The sequence below is a fragment of the Sus scrofa genome, chromosome 8, assembly GCF_054392235.1.
Source record: "Sus scrofa isolate SSC_HxYL_T2T_F1_AM1 chromosome 8, Sscrofa_HxYL_maternal_Yorkshire_Landrace_v2.0, whole genome shotgun sequence".
Taxonomy (NCBI): Eukaryota; Metazoa; Chordata; class Mammalia; order Artiodactyla; family Suidae; genus Sus; species Sus scrofa.
This window is the reverse complement of record NC_139390.1, coordinates 141,935,916-141,962,808: the sequence shown is the minus strand read 5'-3', so window position 1 is coordinate 141,962,808 and position 26,893 is coordinate 141,935,916. Positions and strand designations below refer to the sequence as shown.

Genomic DNA, 26,893 nt, shown 5'->3' with positions numbered 1-26,893 from the left:
TTGACACCCAGATTCTGTCCACACAGGGGGGAGAACACGTTATAGCAACGGACAGAGTCAGCCGAGATGTTGCCATGGAAACACAGTGGTGATTTCAGGCAACCCATCTGTTTTTAAATTGCTCTATAGACCTGCTCGAACTTCTTCCTCAGCTCATGAAGGCTTCCCGCCCACAGGACCTTCCTGCAGCCTCCTCCCCTTTCCTCTTTTCCAAACTCCAAGCCTCACCGAGAAACCTCGCGCCCTGGGGGCCAGAGTGAGGACCCAGCTCCAGCCTCCTGACATTAACCCAGTGAAGCCAGAAACAGCACCTCCCTGGCAGCGGGCAACGAATGTTGCCATGGCAACGAGAGGCGGCTCGCGTGGGTGAGGAGAGCTGGTGGGCTTAGGGAAGGGTCAGTGTTCCCAGCTGGCTCTTCTCCTGGATGTCAGAAGACCCAGCCCTGTTTACTGGAAGTTTTCCTTTCATTAATTCAAAAGGAAATATATATATATAGTAATACTTCAAGTGACAAAAAAACCAAAACATGTATCTGAGATGCAGAATGAGTCGTCAGAGGGTTTGACACGAACAATAGAGGCGGAGGTGATTCCCTTCCTGGGGACTCTCCTGAGAGGTGAGCCACCGCCCACAGCCCCGGGCCCGCTCCTGGGTGAGTCTTTGCCGTAGGGCCCTCACAAGGCGGGCAGGGCACTGTCCGCTCCCAGACAAGCATGCACCATGGAACCCCAGAGACGCTCTTCTTGGAAGGACAGCCGTGGTAAAGAGCATCCCTGCCTGTCACGGGCTGAATCGTGTCCTCCCGACCCCCACATTGCCATGTCGAGGCCCTGCCCACCTCACCTCAGAGTAGGACTGGGTTTGGAGATAAGGCCTTTAAGGGGCGATTAAGTCAACATGAGGCCATTACGTGGCCCTGATCCAACCTGACTCATGACCTTGACAGCCCCCAGGGGTGCGCGTGCACAGAGGGATGGCCACGAGAAGAGGCAGCAAGAGGATGGCCACCTGCAAGTCCAGGGGGGAAGTCTCGGGACAACCAACCCTGCTGGCACCTGGATTTGGGGTGTCTGGTCTCCAAAACCGTGGGAAAATACATTTCTGCATTTAAGCCACCCCGTCAGTGGGCTTCTGGGACAGCAACCCTGCCAGCTCACACTGTGTCTCCTTCACTCCGCTGCCCCACCAGCAGCAACGTAACATCAAGCAGAACGAAACAAAAGTCTTATCTTCAGAGGCGGGGTTATGTCCTCCTGAGAGCTACTGCACATAAATGTTTCAGCCTTGATCGACTCGTGTGTGCATGCTGTATGTTCCATCCTCTCACTTTTCATCTGTTTCTGTCTTTATATGCACAGAGAGTTTCTTTTGCCAGCGTGCAGCTGGGCCTCGCTCTTTAACCAACTGAACGATTTTTCCTTTGAGGTGGGGTATCGATAACCATGCTGTCCAATAGGCCATGAGCCACATGTGGCTGTTTTAACGTACATTCATTCAAATTATAAGGAAAGGTACAATTCAGCCCACAAGCCCCATTTCAAGTGCAGTCACAACCATGGTGACAAGGCATCAGAGAAGACGAGGCCATTTCCATCTCCGCAGAAAGTCCTACTGGACAGGCTGCCTTAGGTCACTCGGACTCGATGCTTTACCCGGATGAAACCTACCATCTTGCGACTTATTTTCTATTTGTCCAACTGTTCCTTGTTCACGTTTTCGTCTTTTTCTGTTTTCTTTGAGCATTTTTCATGATTCCATTTCCTTTGCTCATTTACTAGTGATAACTGTTTTATTTCCTTTCATCGTTGTTTTAGGGTTAATGGTACACACACATCTTTAACTTAGCATCATCTGCCTTCAAGTAACACACCACTGTGCATATCATATAAGGATCTTACAAGAGGCTATTTTACGTCCCTCTTCTTGGACTCTGTGCAATGATTTGAATACATTTTACTTCCACATGTGTTTTAAACCTCCAAATGTGTTGTAATAATTATTGCCTTAAATTGTCATTATCTTTCGAAAATTTTTTTTCTTTTTTGGCCACTCCATAGTAAAAGGAATTCCCTGGGCCAGGTATCAGAGCCAAGCCACTGCTAGGACCTAAGCTGCAGCTGGAGCCAGGAATCGAACCTATGTCCTAGCACTGCAGAGATGCTGCCAATCCTGTAGCACCACAGAAGGAACGCCTAAAGTGGTTTTTTTGGTTTTTTGGTTTTTTGTCTTTTCTAGGGCCACACTCGAGGCATATGGAGGTTCCCAGGCTGGGGTCTAATCGGAGCTGTAGCCGCCAGCCTTCGCCAGGGCCACAGCATCATGGGATCTGAGTCACATCTGCAACCTCCACCACAGCTCACAGCAACACTGGATCCTTAACGGACTGAGCAAGGCCAGGGATTGAACCTGCAACCTCATGGTTCCTAGTCGGATTCCTTAACCACTGAGCTACAACGGGAACTCCAAGATTTTTTTTTCTTCACTTTTTAAAAAGTCTTTTTTTCTTTTTCTTTTTCTTTTTTTTTTTCCCCACTGTACAGCATGGGGATCAAGTTACTCTTACATGTATACATTTTTTCCCCCACTCTTTGTTCTGTTGCAGTGTGAGTATCTAGACATAGCTCTCAATGCTACTCAGCAGGATCTCCTTGTAAATCTATTCTAAGTTGCATCTGATAACCCCAAGCTCCCGATCCCTCCAAGATTTTTTAGAATTAAAAAAATACCTTTATATTTATCAACATATTCACTTTTCTGATACTATTTATTTCTTTATGTTGGTATTTCAAACTGATAGATTTTTCCATCTCACTGGAACAAAAATTTTTTTTTTTGCCATTTATGTGGCATATAGAAATCCTGGGCCAGGTATCAAACCTGAGCCACAGCAGGGACAACACAGAATCCTTAACCACTTGGCCACCAGGGAGCTCCCTGAAGTTCTTTTAACACTTCTTAGTGCAGATCTACTAGCAACAAATTCTCTTAGTTTTTTATGTCTGAAAAAGTCATTTTATCCTCATTTTTGAAAGATATTTTTGCTGGATGCAAAGTTCTCAATTGACAAGGTTTTTGTTTATTTGTTTGTTTTCAGGGCTTGAAAGATGTTGCTCCACAGTCTTCTGTCTTACATTATTCCCAGCAAGAAGTATGCACCCATCCTTGTCTGCGTTCTTCTGTACGTAACAAATGCTATTTTCCCTCTGGATGCCTCTAAGATGTTCTCGTTATCACTGGCTTAAACAATTTCAATGTGAGGTTTATGGTAGCTTTTTTCCATATTTCTTGTCCTTAGGCTTTGGTGAACTGCCTGAACCAGTCATATGAAAAACTCTGGCCAGTATTACTTCAAATATATTTTCTTTCCCAACTCCACTTTATAGACTCTTTTTTACATTCATATGAGGCCACTTGAACTTGTCTGACAGCTCACTGTGCTGTAATTTACTTTTCTTTCATTTTTTTTCTGTGTCTTGATTTTGGACAATTTCTAATGCTGTGTCTTCACATTCACCAATCTTTTCTTCTGCAGCATCTAGTGGGCCAGAAAGTCCCATCAAGTGTACTTTTTCTACATGTATTATATGTTCCATCTCTGGAAGTTTGATTTGGGTCTTTTAAAACATCACCTATGTCTATACTTTTCATGCTCACTCTTTCCCCTGCTTTCTTGAACTTATGGGATATAGTTTTCATGCTCTTGTCTACTCAGTCTATCAGAAGTCTCATTTGGGGGTCTGTTTCTTTTTATTGATTTTTCTCATTATAGGTTGTATTTTCCTACATGTCTTGGAATTTTTGATTGGATGTCAGATATTATAACTATTAACCTTGCTGGGTGCAAGATATTTTTGTGTTGCTATAAATGTTCTTGAGCTTTATTCTCGGATGCAATTATGTTATGTGGAAATAGTTTAGTCCTTTCAAGGTTTCTTTTTTGTATGGGCCATTTTATTTTTAATTATTATTAAATACACATAACATAAAACTTGCCATCTTAATAACAGTTCAACAGTGTTAAGTACATTCACACTGCTGTGCAACCAATCTCCAAGACTCTTCTCATCTTGTGTACCTGAAACTCTATGCCTCTAGCTTTCCTTTTTTTGGGGGGAGGGTGCACCCACAACATATGGAAATTCCTAGGCCAGGGATCAAACGCATGCCACAGGAGGGACCCAAGCTGCTGCAGTGACAATGCTGAATCCTTAAACCATTGCACCATGAGGGAAATTCTCAAGCTTTCCTTTTTAAGTTTTATTAGGTGGGACTAGAGCAAACTCAAGTCTAGGACTAATTTTACCCCACAAGTGGGGCGATATCTCTCTAAATACTATATACCTGAGGCTGAATCGTGTGCTTTTCCTCTGTGGCTGGTGGGAACATAAATTCTTCCCAGCCCTGTGTGAGTTCTGGGGATTGTTCCTTCTGCTCCCTCTGTGTGGTTCTTTCTCTGACTCCGGTATTTCCAGCGCATGCGGGCACTATGAGAACTTGGCCAGAACACTTGGGAGGACCCCTTGCCCATCTCCAGACTTCCCTCACCCTCTAGGTAACTCATTCCTCTGAGAACTCTAGCCACATGGGCCTCCATGAACTCCTAGCTCCATGTCCTCAACTCAAGGAGATGGCTGGGCTCCATCTGGGCTCCTGCTCTGAGTTCCGCAGCCTGAAAACTCTCTCTCCCTGTTCTTGAAGAAGTAGAATGCCTTTGATGCATTCTCTCCTCCTCTTCATTCTTTGATTGGTACTAAAATCTAAAGCTACCTGGAAGGGAGTATCATCCTGAAAACCCACATCCCAAAGTGCTGATGTAATTTACCAGAAAGAATGTTAGCAGAGTGATGATCAAGCTGTCGAGTCCACAGGCTGCATGGCTACAGAGAAACCCCTGGTTCCATCAGGTTGCTCACAGCATGCTGCATAAACATTCTCTGTCTGTTCACTTGTTGAAGGGAAAAATACTTTTAGGAATATCATATGATTCAGGTGCCAACTTTACAAGAAAAAAAAAAAGCCCTGGATTTTAAACATTAGACCTCTCATTTATTTGGCTAACATATAGAAATAATAACTGAAAGAGTTCGCTTGTGGCACAGCAGGTCAATGACAGCAGATCTGTCATTGTCACTGCCGCAGCTGAGACCACTGCTGTGGTGAGAGTTTGATCCTGGCTCTGGAACTTCCACATGCCACAGGTACAGACAAAAATTTTAAATAAAATAACAATAATAATAATAACTTTTAATAATCACTTTTTTCATTACATACCACATACTTTTCTTCTAAGTACCTTTTATGAATTACCAGTATAAGGCAGCAATAATCTAAAGAGTATAACCATCACTCTCATTTACATATAAGAAAAAGAAGACTTACCAAGGCACGTGTGCTGGTTAATGGCAGAGCTGAACCTAAGCCTGTTCAACACTAAAGCCCATTATATAGGAGTCCCGCCATGGCACAACGGGATCGGTGGCTTCTCTGGCATGCTGGGCTGCAGGTGGGTTACGGCGCAGAGGATTAGGGATCCAGCAGGTTGCTCCTGGGGCTTGGATCTGATCCCTGACCTGAGAACGCCCTAAGCCAGGGGGCGGCCAACAAAGGAAAAAAAAAAGCCCACTGAATATAGGAGCGGTCTGGCGCGTCAGAAGCACCTGCCTGGCTGAGGAAAAACAACGTTGGTCTAAAATAACTATTAGAACAACGATTCAAATAATAGTCTCTGTTAGGTAAAAAGAGAAAAGTCCGAGCACTAATTAATGCAGATGAGTAAAGTAACGAAAACTAAGACGTCACCTTTTCCACAGCCAGCTGGTGAAAGGCAAAGGTGAGACATGCAAGGGGGGTGCTTTGGGCTTTATAAGTCAGACTGGTAGTTACTCGAATGTCTGCAGTGCGATGTATTGTTAGCAAGACCCTGCAATTATCTGGGGGAGTAAGACTCACATCCTGTCTCACGAAGCCTGTCCTGGGATCCCGATCAGTGTCAGAGGGAAGGTACCCGTGGGAGAGGAATGAAAGGTAGAGAGAGGGCCTGGGAGAACGGCAGTCATCTTCTGATGAGACGAATCCTTTTCATAAAGGAGTTTGCTCCTTGCTTCCCTGAGGACATGACTTTTTCCTTGAGAAGAAGAGGCCACGCAAGATGCTGAGAGGATGCTTGCGGGGCAGAGGTGGACTGGACGTGAACAGACAGAGCAGGTGGCTCGGGTCCTCAGCCAGCTCTGCTATCCACCTGCTGGGTGATAACGAGCCCACCTCCAAACCTCACTAGGTCTCTCTCTTCCCCTTCTTTCTTCTTCCTCCTCTTCCTCCTCCTCCCCTTCCCCTCTCTCTCTCTCTCTTTTTTTTTTTTTTTTTTGCTTTTTAGGGCCACACCCGCAGCATATGGAAGTTCCCAAGCTAGGGGTCGAATGGGAGCTACAGCTGCCAGCCTACGCAGGACCTGAGCTGCATCTGTGACCTGCACCACAGCTCACGGCAATGCCGGATCCCCGACCCACTAACTGAGGCCAGGGATTGAACCCGCAACCTCATGGATACTCGTGGGATTCATTTCTGCTTCACCACAAAGGGAACTCCTCCATCTCCTCCTTCCTTTTCTTCTTCTTGGCTGCACCTGTGGCATATGAAAGTTCCCAGGCCAGGGATCAAACCCACGCCACGGTAGCAACCTGAGCCATAACAGTAACAACTTCAGGTCCTTAACCTGCTGAACTACCAGGGAACTCCTAGGCCTATTTCTTTAGAGTAGTAAGGCCTTTTCTTCACATAAAATCCTGTGCAGAAGCTCAGGATATGAAACAAAGGAGAAAGCAGGGCTCTCTGAAGGGGCTGGAGGCCGGAGTCTCGCTCTCCGCACTCACTAGACCCTGGCTGGTTCAAGAGCCCCACGAGCTCCCCTTGCACGCACCAGACTGATTCTCTGTGAAAGGCCTTGCAAGTCTAGACTCAAGATCTCTGGGCTCCAGTCCCAAGTGCTGCCCTGAGACTGGCCCCCAATTTGCTTGCCTGTAAAGTAGGGCTGCAGAACACGCTAAGATCCTTCCAGCTCCAGCACCGACTCTTAATAGGATTCTGATGGTTAATAAATTAGTAAATGACCACTGCACTGAAGCAGACTATTAAGGGAAGAGGGTATTAGCCAAGCAGGGAGTGTCTTCCGAGGCCCATAAATGTTTCATCACTTCACAGAGGATCAGATTTTTTCTTTCACATTGAAATAAAATCAACAGAATTTGGAAGGTCTGCACACCTTAACCTGAGTTTCAGGGTCGCACTGGGTAAAACTTGACAAGTGCACCCATTCAACCCACTGAGGAGCATGTTTTTGGTAAAGGAGAGCCTGTGATAGAAGTCCCTTGAAAATACTGCAAAGAAGTGATGCAAAATGCCCGGAAGTAATTGCCTCTGGTTATATAATAGAGCATGCCTGTTCTTAGGAAACGTGCGTGGAAATAATTAACGGGACAGAGGCCCATCGTCTCCAGCTCATTCTTGAACGGTTTTCAAAAATATGGATGCAGGAGTTCCCGTCGTGGCGCAGTGGTTAACGAATCCAACTAGGAACCATGAGGTTGCAGGTTTGATCCCTGGCTTCACTCAGTGGGTTCAGGATCCGGCGTTGCCGTGAGCTGGGGTGTAGGCCGGCAGCTGTGGCTCCATTTCGACCCCTAGCCTGGGCACCTCCACATGCCACAGGTGCAGCCCTAAAAAAAAAGAAAGAAAGAAAAAGCACACTTCTTAGGAGAAGCTTCCCTGACACCAGCCCCCCTCCACCCACCCCCATGTCCCCATCAGGTGGGGTGCTCGGGCCTGGGCCCCGCAATACCCTGCCTGCCCCTCTTCCCAGCACGCCTGACGCATGGTTGACAGTTCTGTGCTCCAGGAGGACGGCGACGGTGTCTATTTTATCCACCGCCTCTCACAGTGTCTGTATCTAAACCGCTCGAGAAATCCCGATGTCCCAAGAGGGAGACTAACATCCCAGAGATGAACGATGCAGCGGGCGCCTCCGCCGACGGCCGCAGGGGTGCCTGTGAAGGAGGCTTTACGGGGAGGGGACCATGTGGGGTCTCCCAGCCTCGTAACACTGGGCGTGGGGTGCACGAGTGTTCTGGCGTTCGCCACTCCTGACGGGCGGGTCCTGGCCCGCAGGGCCCTGCCAGCTTCAGGGCAGATAATAGAGGCTTCGGGTGTGCGCCCTCCCCGCGCTCCGCAGGGGCCGTGTCCCCCCTGCCTGGCTCACCACTGCCCAACGGCCTCCGGGTCCCTAAAGAATACAGACAATCCTCTTTTCATGGCAGCAAGGGTGGCACTGTCCAGGCCGCGCCCTGCTCCCCGTTCCTTGCGCAGCCTCTCTCGCCGGCGGCACCTCCCAGAGCATCCTGGCCTCTTCCTCTCCGGGATGCAAGGACCGGCTCCGGGCGGCTCTCACTGGTCATCTCCCTACTCCAGGGCAGCCTGGGCGCGCGTCCTGCTGCAAGGGGAAGACAGGACGGGGCTGGGTTGGTTTGCGTGGGGCGCCAAACAGGCGGAATACCTGGACCTTGTTTTCTCCGCGGCTTGGAAGCTGCAGCCCCGCAGCATTGCCAAAGATAAAGACAGCCGGGAGCGGGCGTGGGACGGCGCATTATCCAGCCGCGCACACAAGCACATCCTGCTCTTTGCAACAACCTGGACGGACACTGAGAGCATCGGGCTACGGACCTAAGAAGGAAAGACACTGTATTGGTCAAGGGTACCAGTTGCCCCTTTTAAGAGGAACAGGTTCTGAGGATCTGAGTAGAGAGAGCATATGGTGATGATGCTAATAAACCTGTATTACAAACTTGGAAGTTGTCAAGAGAGTAGGTTTTTTTTTGTTTTGTTTTTGGTTTTTTGGTCTTTTTAGGGCCACACCTGCGGCACAGGGAGGTTCCCAGGCTAGGGGTCGAATCAGAGCTACAGCTGCCGGCCTACACCAGAGCCACAGCAACGCCAGATCTATGACCTACACCACAGCTCACGGCAAGGCCGGATCCTTAACCCACTAAGCGAGGCCAGGGATCGAACCCGCAACCTCATGGGTCCTACTTGTATTCGTTTCCACTGCACCACAAGAGGCACTTCAAGAGAGTAGATCCTAAATGTCCTCGCCATGAAAAAGAAACGGCAACTACGTGGCAGGATGGAAGTGTTAGCTGATGCCGTGGGTGGGATCACTTGGCAAGATATAAATGGACGAAATCAACACATTTATACACCTTAAACTGATAGAGGCCATGCGTCAGGGACACCTCGCTAAAGCCAGGGCGTGGAAAGCTATGTGTCCAAAGCGGAGTTTCTCAACCTTGGTGCTAATTAACATTTTGGACTTGATCATTCCTTGATGTGGGAGCTGTCCTCTAACTGCAGGATATTTCCTAATATCCCGGCTTCTAGCCATAGGCACTAGTAGCAGCCTCCCCTCCAGCTGCAACATCCCAAAATGTCTCCAGACACTGCCAAACGCCCCTTGCAAGGAAGTGTCACCCCTGGTTGAGAACCACTGGCCTAAAGCCTTAAAAAATTCACACAAACACATAGAGGGAGCTCCCATGGAGCTCAGTGGGTTAAGGCAAGAGTTCGATCCCCAGCCCAGGAACTTCCACATGCCGGGGGTGGGGCCAAAAAAAATGCACACAGAACTGTCCCCCATGGAGGGGGAGAAATAAATGAGAACAAGGTGAACAGATACAAACTCCTGTACATAAAACAGAGCAGCAACGAGGACTCACTGCACAGCGCAGGGAACTACCTTCAACACGTTGTAATAACCTACAGTGAAGCGAATCTGAAAAGGAAGAGATACAGATACGTGTCTAACTGAATCACCTGAAACTATCAGATACTGTAAATCAACATCCTTCAGTCAGACAAATAATTTAACGAAGAAAAGCATCCCATGGAAAGCATCTAGACATGTCTTCTGACAAAACAATGAAGGATATGCAGCAAGACGAGGCTACCAGGATGCAAGGCTGCTGCTAAGAGCAACAGCAGCAAGAAGAGAACCACCTAGATTTCCAACAACAGGGGTTTAAGTCCATCCAAACGTCGAAATACGCCACTGCCATTAAAAAAAAAAATCCGTGATCCACATTTATGAGCCTGAAATACATCTATGATGTGTCAACAAGTGGGAAAATGCTGGAAACAAAACAGGACTGCAGTATAATGACAGAGACTGAAACTACAGCGAGGCACAGAGAAAAATGTCTAGAAGGACAGATATAGCCCCAACTGGTAAAAATAAGCCTCTCCAAAATAGGGAGATACAAGTATTTTTTTCCTTTGCATGCTTATATTGTCTAGGCTGTCTACCAGGAACAAGAATGACTTAATTTATCATACCTCAAATAAAATTCCTCAGCGAGGCGGAGCCCACATCTCTGCCTCCACGCCCTGCCCTCCTCGCTGCTCCGGCTCCAGCTGGGAAGGGCGGTGATATCTGAGGAAAGCTGTCAGCCGCCCTCCCAGTCGCCCAGTCGGGGTCTCTCCCGCCCTGCTCGCCTCTCCACCCACCCGGGCCTCCCAGGACGCGATTAAAATCCAGGCTCTCGGGAGTTCCCACTGTGGCTCAGCAGTAACGAATCCGACTAGGATCCACGAGGATCCAGGCTTGATCCCTGACCTCGTTCAGTGGGCTAAGGATCCGGTGCTGCTGTGAGCTGGTGTAGGTCGCAGACTCAGCTCACAACCCGAGTTGCTGTGCTGTGGTGTAGGCTGGCAGCTGTAGTTCCAATTGGACCCCTAGCCCGGGAACTTCCATATGCTGCGGGTGCAGCTCTAAAAAGCAAAAGTAAAATAAAATTGAGGTGGCTCTCAGCTTTGAGAAGAGAGACCTCACCACTCAGCCAGCAGCACCGCTTCAGAGGCGCCCTGACGCCCTGCGGCCGGGCCTGGCCACCCTGGGCAGCGCTCTCTGCAGCAGCAGGTATCTCCCCTGGCACATTCCAAATTCTCAAGGCCGAGGAGTTGGGGCCAGGGGCTCCGCACTCCCTCCCACAGCCGAGATGCCCCCAGCCATTGCCTCTGCCTCCGAGCAGCAGCGCCAGTGACGCAACTGCTGGGAAACAGAGGGCAGGCACGGTCAGGGGGCGTCTGCACCCGTCCCCCCAGTTCCCTCTCAGGGAGGGCTTCCTTCCCTGTCCACCCGCATCTCCCTCCGGCGTCTCCTTCAGCCTGGAAGCTGCTGGAAGGGATGGACTCTGGGCAGGCTGGTCCCGTGGAAGGAAGCCCCTCTGCAGCTGCAGGTGTGAGCGCGCGTGTGCTGAGGGCAGAGCCGGGAGGACGGGGGCAGGACTGAACGGGGTGGAGCCTCCGCGGCTGTGGCCTGGATCTGCCTGGATCTGCCGCAGACTTTGTGCCATTAGCTCTGGCCAGAGACCTGCTGGATGGGTGGGGGGCTGGGGGCTACATGCCAGGCACAGTCCCCTTAACCGATGAGTCCCACGGTGTCCCTTGCAGGCAGTAACAATGTAGGTGAGGAAGGACAGGGAGAGAAGTCGCCGCCTGAGGGCAGAGCCGGGAGGGGAAGGCTCCAGTTTCTCTTCCTCCCTCCCCTGCTCCCTCTCCCGCCCTCCCCCAGCATGCAGGTTCCCCCAAATGGAGCAAAGGCCCTGTCAAGTGACATCACATCGCCAGTGCCATCAAGACAAGCCTTTTGACAAGAAAGCGAGTCCTCGGGGTGGTCTCGGCAATTCCCTGGAAACAGGCCTGGAACAAGGCTCGTGACACCAGAGGCAGCGAAGGCCACACAGAGGGATGGTTACCCCGTCGGGCGCCCCTTCACGCCGTGAGGAGGCTGTGACCAGTGTGAGAACACGGGCCTTGGGAGGGGCATGGGCAGGCTTGGTTAAATATTCTGCCAGCATCATCGTGAAATTCTTTTCTTCTTTTTTGGCCTCCTGGTGGCCTACGGAATTCCCAGGCCAGGATCAGATCGGAGCCGCGGTTGGGATCTACGCCGCAGCCGCGGCAATGCGGGGTCCTTTCATCTACTGTGCCTGGCAGGGGATCGAACCTGCGTCCCGGAGCTGCAGAAACGCCTCTGATCCCATCATGCAAATCACACAGCAGTAACTCTTTGAAATTCTTAATAATTATTGAACTAGGGCCCTGTATTTCCATTTTACACCGAGCCCTGTAAATTATGTAGCTGGTCCGCTTCTAGGAAAGTTTCTCCGTCAGCTTCTCTGTCCCCAGTCTCAGCACTTGGTGCAGGGCCAGGACTCCACAGTCAAGGTAAGGGATGCTCTCCTCACCACTGTGGGGAGGGAAAACAACCAACAAAAGCCTCCAATCCATGCAATTAGTCAACATCCCCTCACCAAGACAAAGCCTCTCCCCACCTCGAAAGCTGCCACTACCTCTTGACACCCATTTTCCCCCTCAAGACCCTGCTCCCCCCGCCCAAGGTCTTGCTGCCATTGTTATGGGATGACCACAAATCAGATGACCAGGGGCTCTTCTCTCCTCTGCACTTTCTTGCATAAATGTGCACCTGTTTTTGTGGATATCGCCATTACTGGGTATTCTGTTTTCCCATCTCTGTCCTTTCATTCCTGCTCACACTGCACGCACAATTATAAAGCAAATTCTGCTCAGGCCAGTTATGTCTTCTCACCCTTATCCCTAATAAAATGATTATCGGATGGTTTCAAGACCCTAAGCTGCCTCCAGCCAATTTTTGCTAACATATGTCACCTTAGGAACCAGCCAGAGGTGGGTGGTGAAATATTAGCATCAGCACATCCTTTAGAAGGTCCCTAGAAGGGCCACGTGCTCTGGAGCTGTTCCTAGAAAGTGGGTCACAACCTGTGAAATGATCAGATAGTCCCACCCTCCCCTGAACCCCAGGAAGGGGAGGAAGAGGCCAGAGAACCTGCAACATCGTGACCATTTGACATGCTTCTCGCAAGAACAAGCTCTCCTCCAAGGAAGGACATAGATATCTGAGCCTTTCTATCCAAGCGGTACCTGTAGTAAACAAAGGAATTCATGCAGATTAGTTTTCTTTGGTGTCTGGATGTGGCAGGCAGAATCATGGTCTCCCAAAGATGGCCATGTCCCAGTCCCTGTTACCTGTGGATACGCTACATTACACGGCAAAGGGGAGGTGAGGTTACACATGGAATTACGGTTGCTAATCAGCTGACTTTCAAGAAGAAATTACCCTGAATTATCCAGCTTGGCCCAGTGTAACCACGGGAGTCCTCAAACGTGGATGAGAAGCAGCAGAGGAGGTCAGAGTGGTGCTATGTGAGGACCTGCCCCTCTAGGTCAATGACAGAGCCTGGCTGCAAGACCGAGCAAGGGGCCGCCACCCAAGAACTGCAGGCGGCCTCCAGGGGCTGGAAACAGCAAGGAAACAGGTTCTCTCCTGGAGCCTCCAGACAAGCATGTAGCCCTATTGTCACCTTGATTTCAGCCCAGTGAGACCTGCGCCGGACTTCTAATCTGAAGAACTGTGAACTTATAAATTTGTCTTGCTGGGGGTCACTAACTTTGAGACAATTGGTTATAGGAGCAAGAGAAAAGGAATGTACTCCTCCTTCGATTCTTATCACTGGAGTGTTTTTAATAAGCAGAGCAGAGCAGAGGCAGGGAGAGGCCCCTAGAGGAACAATCCCTGCTTCCCTCACAATGAGGAGACCACAGCAAAATTGGGAATCAAATGAAGTGATGAAAACCACCCTTTGCTCCCGCATTCTGGGGGGGCTCCACGTAGACCTAACCCATAGAGACCCTCGGAATCCAGAAAGCCCTGTCCTCCCTGCAGCCCATCACAGCTGGACGATCCCAACTCTTCAACAAGCGTGAAAGGGACCGTACTGGCTACATACAGGCAGGTGATGGACGAGAGTCAACACTGCTCATCCTTTTAGGAAACGCCGGCATGTTTAATGAGGCTCTAGCCCAGCAGCACTCAACCTTTTTAAACTCACGGCTCCACAGAATCCAATGGCAGGAAAATGCTGAGACACGCAAGACCTCTGTCGGGGGGCTCATGAAACCCCGGGAGCACCCAGCCTCAGCCCACAATCCTTGCTGCCACTGCTAGGACAGCCAAGGAAGGTAATCTGAGGGCCATTTAAGGCCTGCGTCCTGTGTCCTTAAAATCGCTTCTCACCACGGGTGACTTCCTGCCCCTACACACAGCTGGTCCTGGGTCTGACCTGCAAAACTTCAGACTTATCAAGCACATCTTTCCCACTGGTCTAAGGGCCCTTGGGGGTTCCGGACCCGAAGGCAGTGATGGGATAAAATATGAGAAGAATGGAGAAAAGGAGCAAAGAGAAATAACCAGCAGTGGGGGGGGGGGGGGGGACTTTTGACAAGACAACAGATCTCACGAGCAGAGAGGCACAGAATCCCCATTCCCCGTTAAGTAGCACCTGACTACCACCAGACTCAGGTGGCTGAGCCCAGGCCAAGAGGGAGACTGACCCCCACATTCTTGTCACTGTCACCTAGAGGGGAGACCTCGGCCAGCTGGGTGCACCTGTGGGCACTGCTAGCCCCGTCCATCCCCACCCAGAGCTGCCCACGAGTCAGGTGCCCAGAAGACGGCTGTGTAAGAAGTCAGTGCCCCTTGAAGCAGGGTCAGCTGAGGGGGCTCAGGAGCCAGGACGCTCCCACAAGCCCTGCCTGCCCCTCCTTCCCAGCTCTGCAGCCTTTGGGCAGATGAGTCCGGGCTGCATCTGCCTCCTCAGCACAAGCGCACAGTCCTTATCGAAGCCCGAGGGTCGGACGTGCTTCAGGATTCAGAGCGTTTCAGCTCCGAGAAAGTAGAGAAAGTACGAGCGAGTGTCTCTGCATTATGGTCACATCCACGTCGGATCTGTCATCAAATACATCAGCCGATTATTCGCTCTAGAACGGATAAACAGCTTAGGTCAGATTTTGCCCCGAGGGCATGCATCGGATTAAGCTCCCTCCACATTAGTTATGAAATCATTTTGTTTGTAAAGTATTGTTCTTGTTCAGAACGGCAGTTAAGACCTGGAGGCCACGTAGGATCACTTTCTGTGGATTCAAAGGGTTAGGACGCCGCCACTTCCCGCCGTCCCTGCACCTCAGGTCTACCCAGGTCCTGGCGCCACCACACTGAGTCCCAACCGGCCTCGGCCTGTCTCCCTTTCGGGCGGGCGAGCATCTCAGAGGAGGAAGGACAGCTTGCTCATCGGCGCGCTCCCAGCCACTGGCCCACGCCAGGCACGTGTGCTAAAGCGTGTGGAAGACAGGCCTGAATTCGACGTCTAAATCTCTCTGTCTCCGAGCAGGTGGGAAAGGGCATCTCAGAAGCACTCCCTCCCTGTTCCTGCACCCGGGAACTCGTCAAAACACCCACCCGTCTCTGCGCTGTATAAAGAGGATGTGGTATGTATAAAAAAGAATAAAATCATGCCATTTGCAGCAACATGGACGGACCTAGCGATTATCAGACTAAGTGAAGTTAGACAGTCAAAAACAAGCATCGTCTGGTGTCACCGACGTGTGAAATCTGAAAGAAGATACAAATGAACGCACTGCAGAATGGAAGCAGACTCAGGGCCTCTGAAACCAAGCCGGTGGTCCCCAAGGGGGACACGTGGGGGCGGGACGGACTGGGGGCGTGGGACCGGCACATGCACGCTGTGGGCTCTGGGCCAGCGGGGCCCTGCTGTACAGCACAGGGAGCTCTACCCGATATTCCGCAATCATCCCCGTGGGAGGAGAATCGGCGGAGAAGGGCTGTGTGTACACGTGTAAGGACTCACTCTGCTGTGCAGCAGAAAGGACGGCACCTTGTAAGTCACCTGCACGTCAACGCAACTTAAAACACGCCCCCCATCTGCCTGTTGAGCAGCATCACGGTGGTGCTGGAAGAAGCTCTTTTGCCCTCGTCTTGATTCTCTCTCTCTCTCCTTTTTCTTTGGCCAGGCCAGGGACTGGACCCGCACCACAACAGCGACCCAAGTCACCGTGGTGACAATGCCGGATCCTTAGCCTGCTGCACCTCAAGAGAACCCCCTTTTGCTCTTTAAAATACCTTTTTTCATCAACCCAATTAGTATCCACGAGGCATGGCCCTGCCCAGGCAGAGACTTGGGAGAGTCGCACTCTTGCTCATCAGCAAAAATGGATCTGAGGCCAGACTCTTCCCTTCAGTTGGAACATGCACCTGGAGGCCCGGAGGGTGGGGGACCAGCGAGGGCAGCCTGTCCTGCTCCTCCAGACGCTCCCACGTCGGGCGGCACCGGGCCCGCGGGAGCTCCGCTGCCAGGGTTTCACATTTCTCCCCTCCTGAGAAGGCTCCCGGGAGGCCTCCCTGCCGCCCCGTCGCACTCATCCCTGAGGGAGTCGCCCGGGCCGCGGCCCTGAGGAAGGTGGACTGAGCAGCCTCGCTCCCTGAACCCAGACCTACCCCCCCAGCAGATCTCCAGCACCGACGGGCGTGTCTGGTCCTGAGACCATCTTGATGCCCCCTCTGCTCCTACCGGGGCTGCGCCTCGGGGTGTGGGGCTGCTGAGGCTCCACAGGTGGCTGCCCACCCCCTCACCCCTCATCCCAGTCCTAAGAAAGGCTTCAGGCTGCTTCCAAGCAGGTGAAAGTTTCTGCCTAGGGCTGCTTGAGGCTTTCGACTGAAGTTTGTTTTTTGTTTTTTGTCTTTTTGTCATTTTAGGGCCGCTCCCGTGGCATATGGAGGTGCCCAGGCTAGGGGCCGAATCAGAGCTGTGGCTGCCGGCCTACACCACAGCTCACGGCAACGCCGGATCCTGAACCCACTGAGCCAGGCCAGGGATGGAACCCGCAACCTCATGGTTCCTAGTCGGATTGGTTAACCACTGCGCCACCATGGGAACTCCTCATCAACAGTCCTAAGAAAGGACTCAGGCTGCTTCTGAGCAGGTGGAAGTTTCTGCCTTGGGCTGTTTGAGGCTTTCGACTGAGGGTTTTCATCTCTTCTGAACAGGGATGATCCAAGCACCTCTCCCCATCCCACCCCCAGAAAACAAGCTCACCCCACCCCACGAAGCAGTCCAGGTCCATGTCACCGTCCCCCACCCCACTGCCTCAGCATCGGCCCCCACAGTTACCCCCACAGTTACCCCATCCCTAAAATCCCGCCTCTTACTCACGCTAAGGAATGGGGCTAGTGGCATTCCAGGCAATGTGACAGTCTCATGCCAGTTCTAAGAGGACGGCAGTGGGGAGGATGTGATGATCGTTAAACTACCAGCAACACAGCCTCACGCCCAGGCCACCTGCCCCCGGGTCACAGCACCTCCAACCCACAGGTCTAAGCTACCTGCGGCACCTGTTAAAAGTCAGAAGCCTGGGCCGCTCCCCGAGGTTCTCATCCGGTATGGCCCCAGGAGAGCCTGGGAGTTCAACGGGCAACTCAAATAACCCCGATACAGAGTCCAAAGACCACCCGAGAAGGACTGCTTCACACCCTGCCGACGCCTGCTTCTCCTTCCCGCTTCTGAAAACTGCCTCTCAAAGCTGTTTTCCCCAGAAAGAGCTGGGGGCAGCTGGTAGGGCAAAGGCAGCCCCCAAGGTTTTCCGTGTGCACAGAATTACCCCGACAAACACTCCATACATAAGCATTTACAGATGCAATTGTCTAGAATTTGCTTCAACCTAATCCGAAAGGGGAAAAAAAAGCTCTAAAGGGCGTTGCTAGGACACTTGATGACTCTGGCTCTCCACCGTGGGTTAGAAAATACCAAGGGTAAACTCCTGCTTTTGATCATTGTACCGTGGTTGTGTTCTCACTGTTAGGAGCTACACACTGAAGAATTTCGAGATAAAAGGACACGATGGCTCTTATTCTCAAATGGCTCCAAAAAAACCAGTACACACGCAGATGCATACACATACACATAGAGAATATGGGATAAGATGCAAATTGTTCAGTCGGGGTAGAGTATACAAGAGCTCCCTCTGCTCTTCTTACAACTGTTCTGTGCGTCTGCAATTATAGATCAAAGTAAAAAGTTACAAAGAAAAAAAAAAATCCCCAGGCAGATGGGGGTTATGGGAAAGCACAGACTCCATTCTCCCATTCTCATTTTATTTTTGTCTTTCTTGGGCCGCACCTGTGGCATATGGAGGTTCCCAGGCTAGAGGTCAAATCGGAGCTGTAGCCACCAGCCTCCACCACAGCCACAGCCATGCCAAATCTGAGCCGTATCTGCAACCTACACCGCAGCTCATGGCAACGCCGGATCCTTAACCCACTGAGTGAGGCCGGGGATCAAACTTGTGTCCTCATGGATGCCAGTCAGATTCGTTTCCACTGAGCCACAACAGGAACGCCTCCATTCTCTCTACTTCCGTGTGCGTTTGAAATTTTCTATCAGTGAAGCAATTCCCTAAACCAAGCTTCAGGTATGGTTTGAGTGGCACTGACCCTGAGCTGCTGGCAGCCTAGAGAGCCATCGACGACACCACCTGTGAGCTGGGAGGGCTGCCTGGACTTGCGACAAGGTCCTCTGTGGCCTGTCCTTCCAACCCCCACGCCTAGAGAGACACCTTTGCAATCTGACTTTCACAATCTTACTTTTTTTCTGATGATAAAATGCATACCAAATCTTTCAGAGGGAAGCTCTTACATAAAGGCAATTCTAAACCATAAAGTAAAAAAATATTACCTTTTAGACACACGTTGCCTCTACCACAAAAGACGCTTTTATTAGGACAGGTGAGTCACCTTCAACCTCAGAAGTTAGATTGGCCCCTAATACCTTTCCTGATGTGGTTTAGGATATAAATTTTTTGTTCTTTTGTATGGAGGTTCCCAGGCTAGGGCTTGAATCGGCTGTAGCCACCAGCCTACGCCAGAGCCACGGCAATGCCAGATCCGAGCCGCATCTGCGACCTACACCACACTTCACAGCAATGCCGGATCCTTAACCCATGAGCGAGGCCAGGGATCGAACCCACAACCTCACGGTTCCTAGTCGGATTCATTTCCACTACGTCACAACGGGAACTCTGAGGATATAAATTTAAGCCAGAATGACAGATTGGTTTTGTTGTTGTTGCTGCTGCTGTTTTAGGCCTGCACCTGCGGCACATGGAGGTTCCCAGGCTAGAGGTTGAATCGGAGCTGCAGCTGCTGGCCTACACCACAGCCAGAGCAACTCAGGATCGGAGCTGTGTCTGGGACCTACACTGAAGCTCACGGCAATGCCAGACCCTTAACCCACTGAGCAAAGCCAAGGAAGGAACCTGAAGCCTCGTGGATACTAGTCAGGTTTTTAACCCTCTGAGCCACAGTGGGAACTCCCCAGGCTGATTTTTTTGAAGTTGTCATTCAATTAGGATAAAATTATGAAAGTGATAGGAGCTGAAGATGATATGGGTCATATAATAAGAGGATGCATGTGCAGAGGTGATATTAAAAATATCTAACACCAACCAATTAAAGCCAATCAGAACAGATTTCCATTTCGATTTAAGCCCTGCAGCTGAGCCAGGTATCGACCCTTTAGCTGTTGGGTTGTTGGGAATTTCAGGAGGGCCAGGGAAGGCCCAGCTGTTTAATGGAGCCCCAGTGGCATACACTGGACGAATATCAGCTCTGTGCCTGAGGGAATATTAGCACTAATAACTGTGGTTTATTCCAAGCCTCGTGGGAGCTCTGCCACGTTTAGGTTCACATCCAGTCTATACTTAGAGGGCAGCGGCAACTCTGCCCAGAGCTCCAGATGGGAGTCGAGACCCTGGAATAATGTGAGCAGACCTCAAAAATATCAGTGACCCACTTGTTAAGGGCCAGGGAGCCAAACACAATGGACCTGCAGGGGGCGATGGGAGGGGATTTGGGACATGATTTACCCTCGCTAATAAACGTCTTCTTTTGCTTACAGAGACTCTAGGGCACAGCCAGTGTTTGCAGGGACGCTCCGGTGAGTCACAGGCTGAGAACAGAGACGCCCTTCATCGTAAACCATCCACAAAAGTTTCCTACGAGCACATGCATTAGAGGAGTGGGCTGACAAGCCACTGCAGGAAACAGTTAAATTTTACAAATTCATTTCTGATTTCACGCAGGGAACTTTGAAAGAGTACGAGCATTTTCCATCTCCCGTGCCGCGGGAACATTCAACTGGGTACACTCCTGGGAGGGACGTCACAGCTGCTCCTCCGAGTGATGAAAGGGAGCAGGACAGAGACCAGGTCTGTTTACACAGCACCTGGCTCAAGACCTACGCTACTTATCGCTTGCTTGATAAATGCATTTTGAGGATGAGGCGGTGGATGTCAGGGGAGACAGAGGGTCCTGCTCACTTCGATCAGAGACTGCCTTTTCGACGCACCATTGTCTCTTTAGGGACCCGAGCTAAAATCTACACGGTCAGGTTGCGGGTGCAGGGTGGTGTTCATATAACAGACAGGATATGGGGAGAAAACAAACGGGAACTGAGTTCTGAACTCGATTCTTGAAAACCTTCATTTCCAAGTCTCCCGGCTTTGGATTTTTACCCCCTCGGGCAAGGGCGATCTCTGGAAACCTCCGAGTCCCTCAAGGCTCTAGTTACCACATCGTGTCACCCTGTGTACACGATGAGACTGATGACCAGCTCCTAACAAGCCCGCCTGCGACTGCCTCACGGATCAAACGCTGAGCTTCAGCAGCGTTTGACTCGAAGATGTTACACGGCAGCTCTAACTGCAGGCCCGCTCAGCACATTTCCCCATGTCTGGTCTTTAAAATGCAGCTTCCCTACTCTCTAGGCAAAAGTTATTGTTCTGTTGGAGTTCCTGCTGTGGCTCAGAGGTAATGAACCCAACTAGGATCCATGAAGACGCAGGTTCGATCCCTGGCCTCGCTCAGTGGGTAAAGGATGGGGTGTTGCCGTGAGCTGTGGTGTAGGTCGCGGACGCGGCTCAGATCCTGTGTTGCTGTGGCTGTAGTGTAGGCCGGCAGCTGTAGCTCTGATTGGACCCCCTAGTCTGGGAACCTCCATATGCCACAGGAGCGGCCCTAAAAAGCAAAGCAAAAAAAAAAAAAAAAAAGGTACAGTTCTGTTTCCCTGATCAGAGTTAGCACTTTCCTCCCAAGGAAGATGCTTCATTTCTCAGGTATTTGTGCAGATGAGCATGCCTGCTGGGTGAGGTTAAATGCACTTTCAAATGGCCTCTTTTCTTTTTTTCTATCCTGGGAAAGAAAGGCCACACAGAGACGAGCCTTCTCCATTCCACTCTTCCTTCCTGCACCCCCGGGCTGTGCGTGCTGAGCTGAGGCTGTGTGCCTGCGGAGGCAGACGCGCCCTGGGCGAGCTCAGAGCCTCGTGGGAAAGGCAGACACTTACAACTCACTCGCCGTCAGACAGGAAGACTGCAGACAAGCAGCGCGGGCAGGGGTAGAGGGGCAGGGCATGCCAACTATGAACCCAGAGCCTTTCCGGGATGGCGGTGACATCAAAGAGGGCGGGGCATCAGAGGGAGCGAAGGGAGGTCCCAGCAGCCATGCCCTCTTCTCCCTCCCAGCGAAACCTGGGCTTTGTCTGGCTCTTAACCCACCTCCTGTGGCCCGTGGCTCAGTGGACAACCTGGTCAGCCTCAATCCCTTGCCAGTGAGGGTTTCACAAGGGACCTGGGCCGCAATCTGGCGCGTGAGACTTGAGGGGCGTCCGCTGGAGTCGACCAGGAGAGAGTTTCTCCCTGATGAGCCTTCAGGGCGGGGCAGCCTCTGTCTCCTCCTGCAGGACGTGGCCGTCACTCCACGGGACGCCCGGAGCCCTGGCTGCCGTCTCGCAACCACGAGGCAAACCAAGCGCCCCGGGGCCGCTCGCAGCCGCGGGCCGTGCGCTTCGACGTCCTTCCCGAGCCACCCCGGAAGCGCCTGCCTCGGAGCGCGTGGCAGTGAAACCCGACGTTTTCCTTCGCGTTTAGGGCACCTGGAGTTGAGCCCTGCGCTCCCTGTGCCCAAAAGCCCCCTCTGTGGAAGGCGACCCTCTCCCAAGGCCACCCCCCCACCAGCTCATCTGTTAGACAAGCCGAATCCCCAGGGCCACGCACAGAGTCTTCCTGTTATTTCTCCCCAGCTCTACTTATGAAAATAAAATTAATTTTCTAGCCCATGAATTAAACATCACTGCTGCCGGCGCAAAGATTTTAGCAGCAGCCTTTTGTCGGCGGAGAAGCAGGATCCCGACACGTTCTAAAATAAGCTCCAAGGAGGCAGAGGGGAGGGAAGGAGGGGAGGCGGTGGGGGGAAAGAAGGGGGGAGGGGAGAAGGGGGGAAGAAGGGGGAAGAAGGGGGAGGGGGAGGCGGGGGGCAGAAGAAGGGGAGAGGTGGGGGGGAGGGGAAGCAGGGAGGAGGGGAGGGGGGAGGCAGGTGGGGAACGAGGGGAGGCCATTAAAAGGGAGGGAAAAAAAAAAGAGTTGCCAAATCTCACTCATGTCTAGCTTCTCTGAGCCATCGGCCTGTGGCCAGACTTGAAGGAGGGCTTCTCTAACTTCAGCGCAGATGGGTCACCTGGACACCTCATCAAAATGCAGGCATTGATTCAGTACATCCAGGATGGGCTCTGAGAGTCTTTCTAACATGCTCCCAGGTGCTGCTGGTCAGCAGAATGCAGCCTGCGGGACCCAGAGCCCCCTCCATCCTTCACTAGTAAGCTGCACAAATGGGGAGCAGCACGTAGGAAGCGGGCTAGAGAGAACCAGCTGTTAAACTCAGGTTCAAGGGGGAGTGAGGTGGGGAGAGACCCCCTGCCCCACACAACCAAACCTTTGAGAAAGAGGAACACAGGAGAGCGCCCTGGGTCTGGGGTGCCTCTGCTGTTACACCCTTGGGGTATTTGAGTAATTCAGCCCTGGGATAAAACTCCTGAGTCTATGAAATCAAATGCCCAGCAGACCCGCTATTCCTAGTTTCTCTCTGCTCTGCCAGCCTGAGGGAGGTGCCCCGTCCCACTGCCCCAAGGTGTCTGCCCCAGCATCTTCCTGAAAAACCTTAGACTCATTCATCCCACTGGCAGGTGCCTGGTCTAAAAACTGCACACTAAGACCACTGGTGTGTGCGATGGGCTGAGAGGAGGCGGCGAGAGGCAGGTAGGGGCTGAAAGGGCAGCTGCTCTGCCAGCCTGATCCCCTCCCGGTCCTGCTGGTCCCGCTGAAATCCTCCCTGGATCTGGGCCTGATTACTTACCTTCAGCCTCGCTGAACCAGCACATCCTTGGCCCTGCTCTGGCTCTTCTCTCTCCACTCAGGAGCCCTGCAGCCTGTAGCTACAATGCCATCTCACACAAACCCCTCAGCTACCCAGCCACGGGCCCCCTGCCAGGCTTAGCCCTGCCACCTCCTCCAGGGAGCCCCTCAGCTCCCCTGGGCTGGCACTCCGTAGCTAGTGCTGCCTTGGCAGTTCTCACCTGTGCACCTGTCTCTCTCCCCAACAGGCCTTAAGTGCCAAGAAGTCAGGGACAGTGCCAATGCCTGGCAAGTAGTAATGGGTGAGTAATGAGCATAATTGAATACGAATATGAGAATTAAACGATGGTTCTTGGCCCAGCTGTGCATCAGAAACACCTGAATGCCTTAAAAAAAAAAGCCAGGGCCTCACTCCTAGAGATTCCAAGATTCCAATTCCGTAGTTCCAGGTGCGGGCCCAGCCTTCTGAATATATTAAAGAATCCCCAAGTGATGCTGATGTGTTTTGACAACAGTCGGAATGGGAAAAGACACGACCGGGTTTACGGGTGAATGAATACGTGTCTGCATGTGTAACTGTGCGGTTCTCTCCTCCTGGCCGTTCACGCTCAGAGTGAACAAACCGGGGCCTTTATGAGGGAGGATGGCGGGTCCCCAGCGTGGTGGCCACCAACCCACGGCCGGGGGACCACAGTCAGAAACCAACTGCCTTTCCCAGGACCAGGGCTTTCTGACACCCAGGGGGCAGCGGAACAGTCCCAGCCACCAAAGGAGAAGCCAGAGGAGTGGCAGGAGGGAAGGGAACCCCAAGGGGACTTTACTGTCCCCGTTCATTCCGCTGCGACCTGAGGCTGGCTGTCCTGCGGTTCTCCCTGGGCAGCTGGAGACGCTGAGGCGACGAGACCCAGCGGTCCGCCCAAGGTTGTACCTGGGGGGCAAGGCTCTGAACCCAGACCCTCTGACTCCAGAGCCCATACTCATAACCCCGGGGTGGTGGCACTGCCACAAAAACAGGCCATGTCCCAGCAGAGGGTGGGGAGACTGCACACCGGAGAGAGGCTACGGAGTGTCAACATACGCGCTCGCCCAGAATAATGCCACCCAAACGCCATGGTGCCTCTTAGAAAATCTAAAAAAGCCACCATGGCTGTGTCACCTTTCTGTGGGTCTCTCAGTGGCGTTTCCAAGCAATTGCTAGAATGTGATAGACGCCACAAAACCAGACAGGGCACGAACTGAAATGTTATGTGGGTCATGAGATAGATTCGGACTTAAAGGCTGGGCCTTACATTCGAGCCACAAGCCCTCCAAGGCCCAGACAGACAGACCACCGCAGGCCCCCGCCAGGGGGGCAGAAGCCACAGAGGGCACTGCCCGGCCGCCTTCTGCCACCACTCTGGCATCTGCCCCGGTTCTTCAGCTTGGTGTTGCCACCCCCATTTCACGGATGGGGACACTGAGGCTGGCACCCGGGAAAGGCAACGCCTGAAGCGGAATGGAGGGCAATGCTGGCACTGGGCAGTCCTGGTTGCTCCTCGGCAGCCCCGCTTCTCATGTCAGGATCACAGTGCCCTCGGCAGTGACCTTGACCGGTTTTAGAAAAAAAAAAAAACCAAGCTAACACCGTTAACCTCAACCTCTATTTATACTTGTTGGGACTGTTAAGGCATCAGAAGAACGGCCCATCGCTCGGGTTTTGCTGCTCTGTGCCCGGCCTCGCGTGGGGCTCTTAGTGCTGGTCTGCTTATTAACAATGCAAGCGCTGCAGCAACGGGCCGCGAATTAGAGGGTTTAAAAGAAAGATGCATGTATGTGCTCAGCTTCTTTGGTAGTTTGAGCATTGAAGATTATTTTTAAGAAAAGATGACTCGCGAAGATGGAAACGGGGCACAGGCCAGGCAGAGCGTACCTCAGCCACGTCCAGGAATGATTTGCCCCTGACCCTGCTACCATTTACAGCAACGGTAACTGGTTCTGCTGGGGGGGCGCACCCCAAGGAATACGCTACAGACTAGGTGAGCTGCCCGCTGAACAAAAAGATTCTTGTTTACAAAACAGTGGCCCTTGGAGGCAAACAGGAGGCAGAGAGGATGAGAGAGAAGGGAATGAGGGCGGGGGAGGGGTCAGGCGGGACTGTGCTCCTTTCTCCCTGGAGACCTCGAGAAAGAACCCTCGTTTCCCAAGCCAAAGCCATCCTTTCCATGCAAGAGAGGCAACGAAGCCTCGTTCTGTGCCAGCTTTGCAGAACTGATGGAGCAGCAGGAGGGCCTTTTTCCCTTCTCCCAAAGAAAAAGGACCAGCCATAACAAGGGCAGCTAGCAATTACTGGACATCAAGCAGTGGCCAGGCCCCGTGCAGAGTAATTTCCACCTATTATCGTCTTTAACTCTTACAACTTCATGAGCAAGAAGTACTGATATACCATTTTACAGGTGAGAAAACTGAGGTCTGGCGATGTTCTTTTGTCAAAGCCATGCAGCTGGGAAGTGGGAGAGTAGGGAGTTCCCATTCAGAGCCGCCTCTCTTCGGAGCTGGGCTCACCACGGCCATGCATTCTTGGAGCTCCTCAACAACTAAAGGGCCCGAAAAAACACAACTCAACAAAGACATTCAGGACCAAAATATCCTAGGAGAGAAAAAACCCCATGATTTCACTGTGGCATATTGAAGGGGCCAGATGACATTTCAAGGGAAACCAGAAAAGTCCTTCATGTTTCTGGAAACCAAAGGCCAGAAGTCCTGGAGACGGGGCAAGGCTCGCTGGGAAGAAGTCCTGGAACTTTGACCTTGATGTCGTAACTGTTGCTCCTGGCTCTCCTAGTCCACTCGTCTTGGGATTCAAGGCCTGGACTAACTGCCAGAAACCCTCAAGGCAACTCTCACAAGTTCAAGGGGAAGAAGGTTTTCTCCAGCTGGAGTTCTTGCTCTGTCCTTGAAACCCAAGCACTTACCCCTCAGAACCTGTGGGCGCCGAGAGCACTGCGTTCCGACAGCCTGCCCACTCAGAAGACTGCCAGGACCAGAGAGAAACACAACCTGCTCTGACCCCCAGGAGAATCACAAAGACGGGGGTGAGGCGGCGGAGGGGGTTTGGACCCAACAACTTGATGGATCTTTCACAGATGACGTTTTATTGCCACGCAAATTACTCTCCGCACACCGCACCCCTGACACATCCTCTGCTAGGTGCGCTGCGGATGCTTCTGTTTCCAGGGCAACCTCACCTGGGGTGAAGGGTGGCAAACCGGATGGGCTGGCTCTGCCTTGACCACTCGGGTCCCTAAAGGGGATGCATAGCCCACTGGTGCGTGAGTTCAGCCCTAACGGCAGAGCGAGCTAGTCGGGGAGACAGGGTAGGGGGGTGTCCAGTGGGGGGAATGTGGCGCTCAAGGCACCAGGGCCATCACTGAAAATAACCCCGAGTGAACAGCACCTCTACACGTCTATGCTAGCCACCAGCACACTCATCTTAGCTGTTTCTTCTCTCACAAGAAAGCCATCAGATAGGATTCATTTATTTGGAATGTTTCTAAGTCACAACCTATAATATCCACCACTGTCTGCTCTTTTGCTGTTTCTTTGTTTTGTTTTTTTTGTTTTGTTTTGTTTTTTGCAGGGGAGCAGAATCAGGTAGCAATGAAGCCAAGCTAGGACAAGAATCAAGATTCAGGAAAAAGGAGTCCTCGTCATGGCGCAGTGGTTAACAAATCCAAC

The 26,893-nt window shown here is 51.9% G+C and overlaps 1 protein-coding gene and 1 long non-coding RNA gene across 2 annotated transcripts in view; both read right to left on the bottom strand.

Annotated features, from left to right (window-relative positions):
* Positions 1–26,893, bottom strand: part of SCD5 (stearoyl-CoA desaturase 5) — a 126,673-nt gene that overhangs the window by 97,080 nt on the left and 2,700 nt on the right.
* LOC146401103 (uncharacterized) lies at positions 3,568–10,502 on the bottom strand. The gene is made up of 2 exons (XR_014813500.1): positions 8,997–10,502; positions 3,568–6,467 (listed from the first exon to the last, which is right to left on the bottom strand). It is a non-coding gene; the product is annotated as an uncharacterized LOC146401103 (long non-coding RNA).